Source organism: Phalacrocorax aristotelis, chromosome Z, assembly GCF_949628215.1.
Source record: "Phalacrocorax aristotelis chromosome Z, bGulAri2.1, whole genome shotgun sequence".
NCBI classification, from domain to species: Eukaryota; Metazoa; Chordata; class Aves; order Suliformes; family Phalacrocoracidae; genus Phalacrocorax; species Phalacrocorax aristotelis.
Window position 1 is genome coordinate 18,316,069 of NC_134311.1, and position 18,502 is coordinate 18,334,570.

Sequence of the window (18,502 nt, forward strand, 5' to 3'; positions counted from 1 at the left end):
ATTAATATGGAGGTGAATCCAAAATATAACATGCTGGAACATAAACAGATCTCACATAAACTCCGTGCATTCATGTTGAAAGGTGTAACTACATTTCACATTGAAGATGCTGTAATTTTTAGTTTTGATTCAGAAACTGCATTTACATTATCCAAACGAAGTGTTATATCAATGAGGCATATGTGTTATGGTTTAAACAACTGCATCTTGGATGTCATCAGTCTATTTGCATAACTCCCACTAAATGTGTGTTTGTCATGGAACAGTTATGTGGAAAATGGCTACCTTGAATGTGGGAGACAAACCCTTCTGTTCCCCAACCATAGGGTCTAAGGCAGGAATAGAGAGACTGGTAAGAACAAGATGCAAAGACAAATCCTTTGCATTTGCAGTTCAGAGGTCCTGGATGTGGACAACTGGGCATTAATAATGTAAATGCACAGAAGACACTTCAATAAATCAAGGTGTCAGAAGTTTCAGTCTCTGTGCAGTACAGTCTAGTATCTTTTCCCCCTCAAATTTCCCAGGCCTAAACCATTCTGGGCTCAGGCTTTGGAAGCATTATGTGAATTACATCCTTTTGATGAATTTCTCTAGCATTTTGACATTGGGCAGGATCCAATGAGTGAAACATTACAAGAAGCTAAGAAAGTGATACTGACAGGGGGTAGCAGATGTGATCCTAAGACACAGATACAGACATCTGCCAACAGGGACGAAGAAGAGAAAGGAATACCTTTATGTCAATGTTGAGAGCATCATCCAGGAAGATGGACATCTGGACTCTGCAAATGTCAAGTTGTACATATCACTATGATGCATACACGACTAGGGAGTGATTTAAATGCTGTGCAGTTGTTTTCCACACTAAAAAAAATCAAGAGCAGAGGTAAAAAATGTACCAAAGTCACAATGAATTCTACTAGGTAATAAAAGTCATGAGGAATTTGGATTTGGATCACAAAGAACGCAAATCCTAATTAAACTTAGTGCAAATTTCATGTGGGAGAACTGTATTTCCTTGTATGTTATTCTAGCTGCCTTTTGTCAACTTATTTGGTTGGGTTTTGCATTAACTGCACAGTAGTAAGGTGCAACCAACTGCTGAATATGGAAATATAGTGTTGGAAGTGTGCTTCATGAAATGCTTCAGGCAGCTGTAATCACAGGCTAGTAGAGACTACCTAGGCATTGAGTCCAGTGGTCTACAGGCATCTTCCCAAAATGCCCTAAGAATGTGCATCTTGCTTGCTCCTGACATGCAAATGCTTTTCTTAGCATGACATTTAGATCATCAACAATGACAAATTAAAAACTTCAAGGGATCAACACCAAGAATTACTAGAATGTGCCTGGCAAAGAAAATGAGAAAAAGAATACAATTTTCCTTGGTCCCCAGGGTAACCAGGAGACCACTAGCTAAATTTCCCCTGTGAGGCAGAAAGTATGTGGAGTATTGTGCTTCAAAGAAAGCTGGAGAAATCCCAAAGGACCCAACCAATTCCATTTGAGAAAAGTCCTCCTTGTCTTGAAATCTTGCTCAAACCCTGAGAGATTTTTGACATTCTTAGGAATACCAATACACTGGCTCTGCCCAAGATCAGTTTTTGGATGCAAAAGAGGAAAAACTTATCCTCCTGGAAACTCTGTGAGATAGATAGGAAGGGAAGAGAGGAGGAGGAAGAGGGAGAGAAAGAGAAAATGAGGAGATAATTCCTTTTTCTTCTACCATAGGGTACCAGAAAAATCTATATAGTAAATATGTCTCAAAGACAATAATCTGTTATCATATTTCTTTACAAAATATTTTAGGGATGCCAGCAGATCTGTCCATCCAGTGGAAAATAAGAGCCAAAATGTCCTCAGAGTGATTTAGCTGCCCTGTAATACCCTGAGGGTTTCCAATTGCCACATGGAAAATATGAGGATCTGCTGTTATATACGTCAGTCTCATGCAGATTCTGTTGATAATGTAGAGCATCTAAAATTGTTTTAGGCACTTAGGTTGAACGATCTTATTTTTCCCATGTACCACAACACAGCTGAAAGATCACTGTTATTGTGGCATAGATTCATTTCCATGCAACTTTCAAGTCTGTCTTGAAGGTATTATGGCTCCACTTTCCTGTGTGAAAGGAAAGTAACCATCTGATGGTTAGAAATATTTTCATTTCTAGTTTAAACATAGTTATGGCAAATTCATAACTGCCTACTTTGGACTTGTGCTAACTTTTCATTTAAACTGTTAGACATCCCAGAAATACACAGAATTAATATACGTTGTTCCCCACCTCCAGTCCCTGGTTTTGTACGTTAGGCATGACAACCTGTTTTTAATCCCTCATCCTCAACAGACTCAAAGTTTTCCTAATATATTAGACCTTTGTACTTCTTCTGGTTTAAGTCCTTTGAATATAAGTGACCAGAACTGGACACAACAGTACAATGAGGTGTGACCCAAAAGATGTGTACCAGGTCTTCCCTGCCACTGGGGCCGGGAGTGCACTGACCCCCCACTTCTTCTGTAAATCTGGGGGTGAGAAGCAGACGTACAATATTACTTTCCTATGTGAAGAAGAAGCAAAGGCTGAATGGGTCTAAATTTAGGGACTTTTGTACTGTGAATGCAGTTCATGCTAGTGTGAGTAGGCAGAGATGCTTTTAATTCAGCTTCTGTTTCTGGGTTTAGGAGGAGGACACCAATGGGTTGGTAGGTGCTGCAGCGCTTGAAGGAACACCTGTGAGCAAGGGAATGTGAATGGCAACAGGGCAGAGCTGAGGGTCATTAAACCTCCTCTGCACAGAATCACAGTGTCTGGAAAGAAAGGCCATTGCATAAACAAGGCTTCTTGTTTGTGGCTCCTCCCCAGTTCTATTCCTTTTATAGATGATACGTTCCTTTATTTTGCTGCCAGGAATGCGGCAGTCAGCATGCATCATCCATATATTTCACCTACACGAGTCTACTATTTAGCCTGAAATCACACCATACAAACAGAATATTCTGAATATTCTAAAGAAATATCTGCCTAGTGACAAGGCAGATAATTCTCCCCTAAGTATATGCTGTTGCAGTTTCCCTTTCAGTTTCTTCCCCACTCATCATTCCCATATTAATGGCCATCACCTCCATCTTACATGATGATTTACTATAAGATATTATAGGAAACACTTTACTTAAATTAAGATAGATTAGGTCCACTGCATTAACCTTGTCAACGAAATCAGTTATCTTATATAAAAAAAAAATAAATCAAAGTAGTCTCACACAATCTACCTTTCATAAAACTACACTGCATTTTATTATTTTCATATACCTCCATGCCCTTAACCATGTTTTTCCACAAAAATCTATTTAAGCCTTTACACAGTACTGAATAAAATCTTCTACTTTAGAAAGATCACTCTCTGTTCCTGTCCACAAACTACCTTCACCCCTTGGTTAAAATACAGGTACTGTTCTACCATTGCCCACTTCTAGCTTTCACTAATATGCTGAATTTCTTGGTATGGCAAAATTGTAGTTTCATAATTTTTACTAATACTTTCAATTTTTATTAATACTTCCAATCTTTTACAGCAATTTCCACCCCCCTTCCCCCATGCATTTTCCATGAAGCAAAGTAATTTGGGCCTGCAGGGTAGATGTTGCAAAATCCTTACTCCCATTTTCTGTTCTGATCTCCACTAGGAAATCCATCATTCACTATTTGGAAGTGCCCATTTTTTAGGAAGAAGCATCCAGAACTGTCAGAGATTCTCTTAAACAGAGTGAAACACCAGAAATAGGACAGGATCTGGCAAAATTTATCTGCCAGATTTTCACAATAATAAACACCAAGCTTTTGCAAGATTGAGCTTTCAGTGAGGCTTACGTGTCTACAGTTCTGATTATGCATTTAGCAGGTACAAATTTTCTGTCTTTCAGTCATCTGTGATGTGCTACTTTTTGAACTGCTACTCACCGCATAAATATAACGTGAAAACATGGGCCAATTTTACTAAAAGGGTATGACACTCAGTGCACAGTTGCAACAAAACATAATTATTAGAAGTTATATGTCAGACTGATTCCCAGTGGTGGATCAGTAGAGTCAGTAGTTAATATATATCATTACTATAACAGTTACATATATTCCTGACTAGAACCTTATAAAATTTTATCTATAATAAAGTTAAAAATCCCTCAACTTTTAGTCTAGGAGAAAGGATATATACAGATAAAATATGAACATATAGATCTTTCAAATGAAAGATCTAGTATCAATAAAAATGTTTTAAATGTGTGCTTACGTATCTTTATATATTATTTCTAATCTACATCTGTAACAGTAAATTATTACCCTTGAAAAGGATCATAATCCATATGTAATATGCAATATTCAAGAAATCAAGATAACATATTTGGCTGGTCTTTCCAATGAGAGTCACAAAATATAGTGTTTTAAAAATATAAATATCTGGAAATCCTTTATGGAGGATTTTTTTTTCCCCAAAACTTGCAGCAAACGTACAAATGAATTATACACAGCTCTTTTCTTCCATCAATCTGAATGAGATCATGGTATTTAGAAGACCCTAAATGTTCATACATATGTTGTAGGTCAATCTTAAAGCAGTGAGACATATTCCTAATATTTCCATATATACAGTGTTATTTTCACTTGTTTACAAACTCTGCAAGAAGAAATATGTTTGGGATAGAAGTTTCAGTCCTTTCTTCCTACCCTGCACTAAGATTTCTTGTATGAGTGAGGAGGACTGAGAAAGGCCCACTCATTGCTGAACTGTGCTAATGAAAGGTCACACATGTTCACTTCCCTCACAGCTGGTGTGAGAGTGCAGAACCCTAACATGGCTGGTCTCTAACACAGTGACTCAAAAATGCTTAGATCGGTATTTCTCAGTGTGCCAAAATGCACTTGGTTGTGCTTTCTGTAGTTGTGGACCAGGAATTATTAAAAAAACCTGAAGAACTGTATATTATATGCCCATAACCAGCTTGCTCAAGTAAGAGAAAGAATTATTACTGCTCCCTGTCACTCATGAATTCCAAAGTGGAGGACCCAGACAGGGGAAGGTTGCAAAGAGCAAATGGTGGATTGTCCTTTCATTTTTTTTTAAATCTTTTTTTTTTAAAGAAGAAATTACATTAGAAAACCTACTAGGAAAGAATTAGAAAACATCCAGACAGTAGTTGCCTGATCAGAGATCAAATAAAAAGATAAAATGCATTCAGGCTGGAAGGTTGTGAGCTGAATGGTTTAATCACGTTAAGTCTCTACTATGTAAATGAGGACAAAGATTTAATAAAAAATATTATAGAAGTGGTATACATATAAAAAAACAGGAACAGGAGAAGACTGCAGAATTATCTATTCAACATGCATGCACAGTGACCATGGCTGAGACTGGGCTAAATGACCTGCATAGGTATCTGGTTCCTGTGATCACTAGTGATACTGTCATTACCAAAACAGGCACAGAGGTGTGGTTGTTCTTGCACTCTCACTGGTGATGAGCACCTGGATATGCTCATTTAGCTGTGTCCCAATAAAAGGGTAGGTATTTATTAATTACAAAACAAGCAAACCAAAATTAGTTATGGTTCCTGCTGCCTGGAAATTGTATTTAGAACTAGATTAGAAGTATCAAGAATCCAGAGGAATCCTAGCTGCAGTAAAGGCTCAGGCAGGTTTCTGATCATTTCTTGGACAGCTGCTGAGAAGACTGAATTTCTAATATCCAAGATTCTGGGGCAGGCCCATTCAAGCCAGTATTACTAGCTTTTGTATCTTGGAGTAGAGAGGAAAATGTCCCACTTCAGAGGAGGAACCAGCAAGTTGTGGGTTTACAGGAACGAGACTTCAGGCAAATGGCTCATGTGGATATGTGAGGCCATGCATAACAGAGCCACAAGTCTTTCTGACACTGCACTAATCCTGCTCATGCAAAGGTGGGTCTAACCTGGACACAGACAGATTTGATCAGCAGTCACTGGAGTCTTCCAAAGCTTTGGGCTTTCTGAAGACTTACGAAAGAGTGGTGAGAACGCATCCATATCTACTTGCTAGTTTTGCTTTTAAGTTTTCTTGCAGAACTAAATGAATGCTTGAATGAAGAATATCACTGAGATAAGCTGATTTAGAACACAAAGAAAAAAAGGACATAAAGGGGAATTGCAGCTGGGATCATTCTACTGGTCTGAGCAGCATAAAAAGAAATAATAAAAAATGTACATCAGTGTTTGCCCTCGGTGCAGGGGGCTGGAAGGATCATCAGCTGGTCTCCAGCCAAGAAAACAGCAAACAGTTACCACAGCCTGGAAAAGTCTTCAGCTAACATCAATTATTACAGCCTGCTCCTCTGCCTATTTCTTATCTTTTTATAATTCTGGGCAGAAGGTAAATTGGGGTGCATTGCTGTAAGAGTGTTGTGGTACTACTGAAGTAGTTAATGACCAACTTCCCATTGTGCAGGGCTTTAAGAAAGGACAGCCATTGCTATGATGCTACACTAACTTTGCTGGGCTGGGACTCACATCAATGCACTGTAAGAAGCATAGAATCATAGAATGGTTTAGGTTGGACGGGGTGTTTAGAGGTCATCTACTCCAACCCCCCTGCAGTGAGCAGGGACATCTTCAACTAGATCAGGCTGCTCAGAGCTCCGTCCAACATCACCTTGAATGTTTCCAGGGATGGGATATCTACCACCTCTCTCAGCAACCTGGGCCAGTGTCTCACCACTCTCATTGTAAAAAGTTTTTTCCTTATATCCAGTTTAAATCTATCCTCCTTTACTTTAAAGCCATTACCCCTTGGCCTGTCACAACAGGCCTTGCTAAAGAGGTTGCCCCTATCCTTCTTACAGTCCCCCTTTAAGTACCGGAAGGCTGCAATAAGGTCTCCCCACAGCCTTCTCTTCTCCAGGCTGAGCAACCCCAATTCTCTCAGCCTGTCCTTGTAGCACAAGTGCTCCAGCCCTTGGACCATTTTTGTGGCCTCCTCTGGACCTGCTCCAACAGCTCCATGTCCTTCTTGTGCTGAGGGCTCCAGAGCTGGGCCCAGCACTCCACCTGGGGTCTCACCAGAGGGGAGTAGAGGGGTAGGATCACCTCCCTCAACCTGCTGGCCACACTGCTTCTGATGCAGCCCAAGATAAGGTTGGCCTTCTGGGCTGCAAGTGCACATTGTTGGCTCATGTCCAGCTTTTCATCCACCAGCACCCCCAAGTCCTTCTCTGCAGGGCTGCTCTCAATCCCTTCATCCCCCAGCCTCTATTGATACCGGGGGTTGTCCTGACCCAGGTGCAGGACCTTGCACTTGGATAAAGCATAACTTTCTAGAAAGCATCCAGGACTAAGAGATATTTCCTTCAGTCCATTTTAAGGAAGTCAGGTTTTTGATTTCTTTATGCACTTACACAATGGAGATATCAGTGAAGACTCTAAATGCAAATATGCCAACTGGTTGCCTTTGACATAATTTCTCAAATCTTTCCCAGGTGATAACTATAGTATATATTGATCAAAGCAGAAAAAAAAGCTTTTCCACAAGGCCTGACTACACAAAAGCATAGCAACAGCTGTAAAAAGCCTTTATTATGCTTTCCCCTAAACAATGTCACACCAGAAAACTAGAGAGGAACAAAAACAAACCTTGCAAAGGCTAAGAAGTGTTAATCTTGCATAACATTAGGTGTCATGAACAGCATAAAGCAAGCAGTGTTTGCTCAGAGCAATTAGTAAGATCAGGGCTGGTGAAATCTCAGAAACACATTCGCTTGTACGGTTTAAAGGACTAGAAATAATGGATAACGTTGATGCTGTAGGTCTTGCTGTTGTGTAATAAGGGGAAAAAGGCAGGGAAAGCTGAGTTCTCAAAAAGTTTAGACTATATAACTAGTTGCCAAAAGTACATAGTACTCAGAAATTGTGCTTATTGGGGATTTACCCATCACTGCCTTCATTGACTATGAAGGCTATGGGAACAGTATGGATAAATTTTCTAAGTTAATAAATAATTAATAAACGGACATGGTTTTACCCTCTAATGAAATACAGAAGACATGATATGACCAAAAGAGACAAAATAGAAGACATTGGTTAATTATTTATTTCTGCCCTTCACATGCTTGAATATCTCCTCCTCTTTCCCGTGATCTTTTCTCCTCTAAACACTCCTTCTGCATTAGCAAGGGATTTGGGCATCTGCCAAGAGCATGTTAAGGTTCCTTATATGGGCATGGCTTCTAGATTTGGCTATGAAAATTTTATTCAGTTCCTCATTGCGGAAGAACCAAGCAAACACTACCTGGTAGTTCAAGGGATTTCATTATTTAATTATTTAATTATTTGAGAAGTGCTTTCCTTGAAAAGCAAAGAGTTTTTTGCTGCTTTTTTAAAAAAAATCTATTTGTTAAAGAACTTTATCTTTAATGGTAGAGAAATAAGAATGATGTATTTAGGAAGCATTGTCTACTGTAGATATAGAAATGTTATTAGTGAAGGACACATCTTGTCATGGGTGTTAACCATTAGACTATATAACAGATAAAAAAAATATTTTGACCAGCAATTCTAATCTTACTGTGGAAGAGACTGCTAAAATAAATGTATTTTCTTTAGAAAACTACCACAAAGCTTAGTAACACTGGGATTATGCAGTTCTCCCAATGCTGACCCATCTGTGGTGGAAGTCTAAAAAAGGAATCGTGTCTTCTGTTTCCAGCTGGATCCTGAAGTCTGTCTCCTTTGTTTATGACTTAGCTTCTTCTGAGGTCAGGATTTACGGTTGTTAGGTTTCCCAAACAAAAGTCCCTCAGTGTAATATTCTGTATTTACAGCTAAAACTGCCCTTAATTAAGTCAAAGATGACCCACAGAAATAAAATGTATGAATAAAGGTAGAAAACAAGTACTGTGCTTGCTTAGAAGCCCTCCTCTCAAAAATATTACTAACCCAAGGTGTGTAATGAGATGGGATCTGAATGAAACAAAATGATTCCCCCTCCCATGCCCTCTGTAAAAAGTGCCTTGCCATCAGCCTGTCACACTTTCTTTTCCTGTCAGGCACTAGGATTTATGTTTGCCAAGATAAGCCACTTTAATTTAGCAGAAAATCTTGGGTTTTCTCGTTTCCCAAGGGGAAGCAAAACCGAAGGTTTTCTATAGATGTAAACTTACTATTACCTTATTCCCATCAATGGCTCTAAAGTAGTGAATTAATACTCTTAAAATTATTCCAAGAATTCATAGACAATTTATAATGAAAATTTCCCTTGACTGTTTCTAAATGATTTGTTTTGCGCTTTCTGCAGACATTTTAGACATCTTAGTACAACAGAACAAATGTCCAGCAGTCACATGTGCTGAAACACAGTAGCTTAAGCAGCTATTGTTGAATATTTATGAAGAGACTTTTCAAATCAGTAGTGGTAAGTTTTTCACAAAATATACTTCTAAGAATTCAGTGTAGTCAAAGAACATAACAATATAAGCAATTGTTCAGGCTTTAGATACTGAAATAATCAATACAAACAATATTTTCAGTCAAGTGTTAGTGAGCAACCTATATCCAAAACCAAGATTTTGTTCAACATCTAATAATTTCAAACACAGTGGAATTTCTTAACAGTTTGTAAGAAAATTCAGTAAAGTCCAAAATAATGCAACACCGTACCGTGTTTAAAACTATCTCTCTGGGGAGAGACACAAGAACTATAAGAACACCAAGATGCTGAATAAAGGGAAACATACACAGGTTGTTTGAAAAGAGCCTTTGGGCCAGAAGAAGATATCCTGGGCTGTTCTAAAAGAGCTGTCTTTGGGCTGGTTTCATTTAATAGTTCTGTAAATAATACTGGTATAATATTCCAAGCAATATATTCCAAACTGGAGCGCATACCTCAGAGAGGATCAAATTAGGAAGAATTTGTCATTGCACAGTAAGTTCATTAACAAACTGGCTTACTCTGAGGACTGATTATCTGAAGAAAAAGGGTACAATAGTCAAAGTCATGCACTTGGAGACAACAAGAATTTCTGTGACAAGCTATGGGCTCACCAGTTTTAAACAAATGAAGGAACAAAGAGATGTAAGTATTTATTTAAACAGAGAATGACTACAAGTTACTAATACAAACTGTCTGTGAAACAAAGCAAATTAAAACCTAATGTATTTAAAAATATATTCCTGCAAAAGAAATAGTATTAATCTGCAAAGCAATGGTGAGACTTTATCTGGAAAACAATTCTGAACCCATATTCCCAGAAGATAAGTTTAGACAAAATTAATTCATTCTTCTAGGATGGCCTTGAAAATAACATTTTCTTGATGCACAATAAAAATGGACAGTCTACCTAACACAAGAATGCTGAAAAGCAATTGGCTTCCTCAGCCTAAGACACGAAGGCTGTATTCTGCAAATACACTAAATACAGTACACATCAAACACCACTGAGGAAAAAGAAATGTTCAAGATAAAGTAGAAATAAATAGGCATAAATTGACCATAAGTAGTTTAGGAAATCATATGATGGCAACCCTGCGGAAATGGGTCTCCAGAGGAGCACTCCAAAACAAGTAGTTGGGATGATAAAAACAAATAAAAGAGCTAACTTAAAGCTATGTTCTGTGGTTTTATGAAAGGCATTATCCAGCATGGTTTTCAGCAGTATCAGGATGACAGTAAACAGCTAGGAGCTCCCAGTGTACTGACATAAATTCCCTAGGTTTTCTTCTTTCATGTGTTTTTATGTTAAACATAGGAGACATATTCAAGTCCACATATATCTTTTCCCAATTAATCTTGCAAAATGGATGTTTGTAAAGCAGATATTTGCAGAAGGAGGTTAAAATCTGCACACATCTTCATGAAAAGGCTACATGTAGGGCTGCATAGTACTTCAGACTGGAACTTACTTTTGCCCCATTTTATGAGCTTAATGTTTCATTTTTAGTTGCTGTGTTCATTTTATATCAAAGTGAACATGGGCACCACTGCCTTTCAGAACTACAACAGTCTGGTGTTTCATTATTTCTAATTAGGGAGTTTCTTTACTTTTATGCCTGCCCATAACTTGTATTGCTGTTAATGGGAATTCTGTTTGTGCACTGATCTGAGAACAGACCCCTCAGATATCATGTAAATAGCTTTACAGTTGACTGGCCATCGCTGACCAACTGAGCAAACTGATATCCTCATGCACTACTTATCAGGAGTTGTAGCTAGACTAGAAAAAATATTTTATGAGCTCTGAAGGTTAGAATAAGGGGAAATAAAGATTTTATATTAGAATAGGCACCACAAATGCATTCGTTCAGTTCATCATAAGCTAATAATCACATATACCCCTCCCAAAGCTATTTGAGTCACACGGCATTTCTCCTACCCTAGGTAACACAGAAAGAGCGATTCACTCCCAAACAGAAGTAACAGACAGTTAGCTGTCTTCTGTAGGCTAGTTAACCTGTCTCCATCTGTAACCAAGGAGGAAAAACACAGGGAATAAACCTCCTCTTGGAAACATCCATGTCTTTTCCAGTAACTGGATGTCCCAGACAGGATGTTGTTCTTTTGATGACTAAAATCATAAACTGAATCCCACCTAGAATGTGAGATACTTTAGGAGGAGAATCCTTGAGTTATAAACTAGCTTTCTCTTTTTATAATATGTCTGAAAAAGTGTCAAGAAGTCTTATTATCCTGTTTATGATTTAAATTATTTTTAAAATTACGTTTTGGATTAAATAGATCATTTCTGAAATAGTAAATGTTAGTTAGAAGACAGATGATTAATGGAGGAATACAGTATCTAAACTGGAAAAAGTCATTTTGAGAAACTGTTGCTATTCTAAAGGCAGGTGGTTTACATATTATTAGCATAATTATTTATAGCCGTGGTACTAGAAATCAGTAATTACCACGGAAATAATCTAGGTTTTCCTGCAGTAACCTCACATGATTTCTCAGTAATAAACTACTATGTTCCTTTTTCCAGGCAGAGGGGAAGCAGTCCCACAGCAGTAAATAATGTTCTTTTCTATTAGTGTTGTTATTTTGCTATTTTGCAGATAGGACACAGCACCAAACTGAGCAGCAGTGGTGTGCATGCTGTTTGAAAAAAACCAAACAACAAACCTCTAAGCTTGTGATCTGACTGCCCTGTAAGCCTGCTCATCACCGCAAGGCTGAATGCACACATAAGGCTTATAGTGAAATGTAAGCCTATAAAATACATGTAGGAAAACAAACTTTGCTGACCTAGAATGTGGGAAATACAATCTGTCCCATGCACAGCTGTTGAAACTATAAAGAGAACCAATCCTAAACCTCTGATGTGGCCATAATACTGGAATTGAATTTTCAGTTTTATCCTTTGTCTGTTTTAAAAGTAATGAATAAGTAATTAAATACGAACAATAGATTAACAGAGAGGGGGAAAGGTTGGAGAGTAATTAGTTTTCCTTCCTGGAAAGCATAACTGTTTGCGTATATTATATACAAATTTATTCCTTTTTCATTCTAGCGTGATGGGCCCTATTGTTTTGTGATTCATTTGCTTCTCACACCTTTCCTTTTTGACTCTGGGAAAACTAAAACCAGAGAGCTTCATTAAATAAGACCATTATGATAAAAGCTCAAGTACTTCAAATCATGGTAAGAGTCCCAAAATAAACAGTGGTCATATGAAAACAGCCCCAATGGGAGTTGAACTGACATCAGAGCTCTAAATAAAATGGGGTTAAAAACATACTTGTGATACAAATATGTTAAACTTCAAAAAAATTGACCATGGAGATGCACTTTGCAGGACAGAGTGACCTTTAATTATAAACACTTTTCTTCCCCTCCCTGAATTTGGATGGCTTAATGTTCACACTGGGAGGAATCTGGGACATATGTTTGCTTGCATATATATACAACATATACATGTTATGATTTTATCTCCTGAATGTGATTCAGTGGGATTTACTTCCATGTGTATCTAAGTCCCTTTCTCTCTCTCGTTCTCTTTCTTTCAGTCACACAAGGAATGAACCCCCAGTGAACATAGTCACCAGGTGGCTTTTGCTTTACTTAGTAGCAACAGCTAGAGAGCTTTATTTGGTTTGGCTTTTCTCAAATGCTGGACTTGTTAACACTCATCAAACACAGGAAAAATAAAACAGCACATTTAATTTCTTTCTCAGTATGAAAGGGATGTGCAAAGAACCAGCATGTTTCTAACTAGACAGTAACAGGTACAGTGTAAAACATATTTACAACACTTGAAAAAGCTGAAAAAGAGAGCACTCCAGCTGAAATATAATCTTTTCTCTGGGTCTTTTGGTGCATAATTGTCAATATGCTAGTGGGAAGAAGCAGTATTACCCAACCGGGATCCATTTACAATGAGGCAACTAAATAATGCATGTTTACAAAAGATGTAGAGCTTGGTTTTGGAGAAAAGAATACCATTCCACTGCCACCAAAGCAAAGTGGTGTGTACAGTTAGTAAATCTTCTATTAGTTGCAAAACTAGTGTCAAATTGCTAAGGCCATAAACTATGTCAGCATAAGTCGCTCTCATTAATTTGATGGGTGAAGGCAGGATTTTCAAACAGCAGGCTTCTCATTCTAGTTTTTATTTTAATCAGCTAAATAATGAGATGGGGGTAGAGTTGCTTAACCAGGCCAAAGGAAGAAGAAAGCAGAATCGTCTTAAAACACCAATCCTGGATTTAATAGCCTACAACAAAACACTAAGCAGGTCAGCTTCATGGTTCAGCAATTCCTAAAAGCCCTGTCTGCTTCTCAACAGCTTATCGGCGGCCAGTGTGTAAGATCTCCCAATGAGATCTGATTTACAGCACTAAAGGGTTTTGCTGCAAAAACGAAGAGCAAGAACGGTACACTGTTTTCTGTACATTCTGTCTGTGCACACATATACTCAAAAAAAACCCCAAACCCTCAGAAACTAATTCGGCCCTCACGATAAGGATCTCTTGCATTTTTCATTGACATAAACAGGTCACAATGCCTGGAAAAGCTTATGTAGAACTCAGCAGCAATCTGGTTTGTTTTTTCTGGGTCAAAGTCAGAGTTTATCTTGTTAAGCTATCTAATTGAACACAGCCCATGTGATACAACAGGACTAAGTGCATTAAATGAGGAGGCAGTGGGAAGGGGGGTTGGATTTATTTCTGTGTGGTGCTGGGAGTGTGCAGCTTCCTGGAAATACCTAAATTACCTTTGAAATAGCTATTTTTGTGGCTGGAGAAAAAAGATGTTCGACTTCTATAATGCATTTTCTGTAGACACACATGCTTTCCAAAGATAGAGGATTTCACCTTAAGTAAGATGAACATGACTTGATCTCCATTTGCCTGGGCTAAATGTGAAATAATTTTATTGTTGTCAGATGAATGATGGCATGGTTTACATGGAGGTAACCAAGATCAAAATCAGACCCCAAATGTCAAGTGAGTTAAAGCCACAAACAGCATGATTTAAACCACTGTTGCACGCACCAGGTCCTATGCAGATCTCAGTAAAGTGAATTATATATAATAGCACTTACAGTTTCCTAGTACTATTAGATTTGCCTTTTTACATAAATGCTTAAGTTATGATAAAAAACAGAGCTGTGTCAGTTCTTTTCAGGCTCAGCACATTTGCTATTAGCATAAGAAATGCTGCTTATGGCAGAGGCAGCCGTGCTTGAAATTTCTGAATTAATGGATTTGATTTCCTCTTGAGACAAACCACCAGCCTTGCAGTAATGGAAATAGATATAGTTGGTAAAACAAATAAAAAGCTGGCATGCAGATAAAATGGGTTTCAGTTTAAAATAGTAATGTTGTAATTGAAGTGAACAATTACAGGGTTGCTTCTAGGCACAAAAGAAATACCATGAAAATGAAGTAATGTTTTTGTTAAGTATAGTCATTTCATGAAAATGTAGAACTACAGATGTCATCGTCTGGAAAAAAGGAAAGCTATCGTTATTTTCCTTAGCTGAGATCCTCTGATAACGTTTTTCTAATTTCAATAATAATTACTAATATTAAACCTAAATTTTATGTGGTGGGAGGGGAAAGAGAGAGGGAGAGCAAAAGCTTTACAACTGGTACTATGCCAAAAAGGCTTGCTTGCCTTTCAAGGGATTTCAGTTATCAAGGGTCAGAAGCCTGCAGTAAGAATTTTTGGAGGGCAGTGGGAGGGAAATAATTTTCTGTTGGTAGAAGAAAGCTCTCTTGTTCACATCTTTTGTCAGGGCTATAACATTGGAAAGCCCGGGTGGGAAGGGAGGAATGCTGGCCACGCTGGGTAATCACCAATGGGAAACTCCGAGGTGGGGGAACAGGCGAGGAACATGCTCAGCATTAGATCTCTTTAGCAAAGATATTTTCTCTAACTGGGTCGTGCTTCTGACTGGCTTTCAGCTATATACACTGCTGGGGAGAAGCAGGGAATTTCAGCGTATGAGAACTTTTCATGTTAACGTGTAAAAGTAAAAGTAATGAAGCACACCGAACACCACCAATGTAAGTGTCACCTCAAATCTGAGAGTGCATTCATTAACTCCACTGCAACAAAATGCTCTGCTGTGTCCTATATTTCCTCTTGCTTTGTATGCGTGACAGAAAACATTCTCATTGCAATTCTTTGTAGAGATCTATTAATTTACAGATCACGATTAGTGACTTGACAGTCAGCAAAGCTCACAGTTCTTCTTGTAACGGGTAAGCTGCAGGACACTCCCTGGCACAGCAAATGCTGTCCACTCATCACATTTCTATCACCAAGGGTTTGCATTTACACCGCTACTGCACAATGCAAGGCATGCCCGATGGCTCCACAGCTATGCGGCCAATGCACAATTAATATGTTTCATAGCTGTACTGGCTTTGTGGTTCCAGGAGCAAGTTTTAAGGTGTTTTTGGTCTCCTAGTGGCAAGGCGTAAGATGCTGTTAGGCAGGTGTTGGCCAGGCTGCACCCCCACAACCTGAGATCTGGTGGGCAGCCTTCTGCAGGTCTGGGCCACTTGCCGAGGGCTGCAGCTGCTTCTTCTCCAGGAGCCTTTTGTGAGGACACTCTAAATGCCATAGTTTGTTATGATTTGTTATTTTATTATATCATCTTCCTGTGTCCTGTGTGGTATTTCACACACCCAGGCAAAGCTCCTACATATAAATGAATTTTCTGCTATAACTACTGTATCAGGCATATCTCTACTGCAAGATATAAAAGCAGTTTATTTCCATATGTCACTCTAAAGTGCTCATACTGAAATTTTACTGCTTTCTTCACACTCTTGCACTTACATAAATACACCCACACAGTACAGGTGGATTTCTGAATCGTCAGGTGTTTCTCTTCCATTAGGAGACATTTTTTTGAAACAAATTAATGCCAAATGCATCATGGTTTAAACGTGTTTATTACTTTATTTGGTGTTTTAAAAGCTCTTCTGAAATGTTTTAAACAAGATGATGTGCACCCATGGAGTTCAATATACACTTAATCTGTGGAGGAAATAAATGCCTGACATAAAGATTTAGATCTTTATTTTCCTCCCGTGACATGGTGGCTAGTGACACATAAATGTACTTTCTTTTTTTTTTTCCCTTTGACAGAGTAATAAAAATCTCATTATCTCTGAATAGGCAGCAATTTCGTTATCTAATCTTTTTACCAAAAGGTTAGTTAATTAATCAGAAACAAATCCTGATTATTATTTCAATAGAATTAGAAAGACAAATCACCAGAGTACGGCTAAATAGGGCAGGCCTGTGGTTTAACCTGCCTCATTTACATCCAAGTACAATGATTGTCAGGAGCTCTTAGTGAGCAAACAGCCCCGAGAACATAAGCCAGCAGATGGTTTTCTCTCGTCGCTAGCCTTTCCTCTCCTCTAATGCCTCTGATCCCATTACCTCACTGAATCCGTTACCAGGGCAACTGTTAAATTGCTGTGAAAGGCATGGTAATAAAGTAACCTGTCACACTGGCAATAAAAGCAGCAGAATTTTCCTGTTCACTGAACTTTTCAGCTCATCAATACTCACTTTATGGAGAAATTCACCACTACACACAGGTCAGCTGCAGGAATTGTTCCGTGAGGCTTTTGAAAAGCAAACCAAAGTTCATGTAAACATGGGAAAGGTATAATTAAAAACTGGATTCAGAAATGCACACAGTGCTAGTGCTTTGCTATTTACTGTAGAAGGTTAGTAGGAGATTAGAGACATTCAGGTTCCTTCTTTTTTTAAGCACACTCTATAAATAACCTTTACTGCAGCAGGTAGGAAGGTGATTAATCCAAAATAATTCTGATAGTGTTTAAAACCATAACCTCCATTGCGTCAGGCTGCTTACCTTTAACAGCTGTACTCTGACCTATTTGCTAAAGTGGATTTTGTTATCACAGAATAATCCGATGCCAGAAGGATTCATTTAGAAGTGTTTTCCAGCGTTTGTCGGTGTTCCATTGTTCTACAGACTTTGAAAAAAGTTTGATACCTTTAACAGGATTTTACAATATGCGGCTCTTTCCATTAATAAAACCTTACTGAATGTAATCCTAGAGAGAAATAAAGCATACAACCACTGTGCCAGTCCTCCCATATGAAAACGTTTTTCTCAGTTTTCTAATGTAACATATCCTACTGCAATTTTGATCCATAAAAAGAAAAGCAAGAAATCTTTTCTTTTTCTTTTTTCTTTCTTTTTTTTTTTGGTTTCCCCCCCCCCCCCCCCCCCTAGAAATACATGTAAGAAGTTTTTCCATAGGGCACATGCACTCTTTGCCACTGATTGGAGCTGAATTTGAAAATGTCATGTGGAAAACCCTCCTGACTTCAATTAGGCTCACAAGAAATGGTAAGAACATGAATGAAAGAGAGAGTGCATATCTAATCCTTGTTATTAGCCATTTGCAGACTCTACACTTTCAGCTCCATTTAGTAATGCCATTAATTATACAGCAGTAACCTTGGAATATTTTGGAGTTTGCTTATTGAGATAACTTCTCTCTCAGTCTCCTTTTTTAAAATTTGCAGATGCCTACAGCTTGTTAAGAAAAATTGAAAGTATTTCTTTGACAGACAGCAAGAGTGAACTACAGTGCCTATTCCAGCTGCTCGCCATAAAAGAGGAGTCACGTTATAGAGTCCTAGGACTATGGATTTGAAGTAAGGTTTGTTGCAGATAAATCTTTGCACACACTGCCTTCAACTCTTAGATAACCATATTCAAGACAATACTCTTTGTCAGATTGCTGTGGTAGGGGCTGATATAACCCTCCTGAATAAAACTATATTTTCTGCTTTCCTAAAACTTCTCAGAACTCTAAGACCTGTTTGGGGAGGAAAGGACTGAAAGATTATCTCCTGTTAGATATTTCCACTGCAGTCAGTGACCTTTTTTACAATGTCATATTTTAGTTCCCTGCACAGGCCAGGGTTCTTCCAAATGCTGGAAATCTTCAGGGGAAGTTTGTATGAGGAAGAAC

At 38.3% G+C, this 18,502-nt stretch overlaps 1 long non-coding RNA gene across 1 annotated transcript in view; it reads right to left on the reverse strand.

Annotated features, from left to right (window-relative positions):
• The window catches only part of LOC142050125 (uncharacterized), a 38,566-nt gene extending 21,469 nt beyond the window's left edge, over positions 1-17,097 (reverse strand). Inside the window, exons 1-2 of the long non-coding RNA XR_012657928.1 lie at positions 17,058-17,097; positions 737-785 (exon numbers count right to left, since the gene is read on the reverse strand). This is a non-coding gene — a long non-coding RNA (uncharacterized LOC142050125). The remainder of the gene's footprint in view (positions 1-736; positions 786-17,057) is intronic.
• Between the last annotated feature and the right edge of the window lie 1,405 nt (positions 17,098-18,502).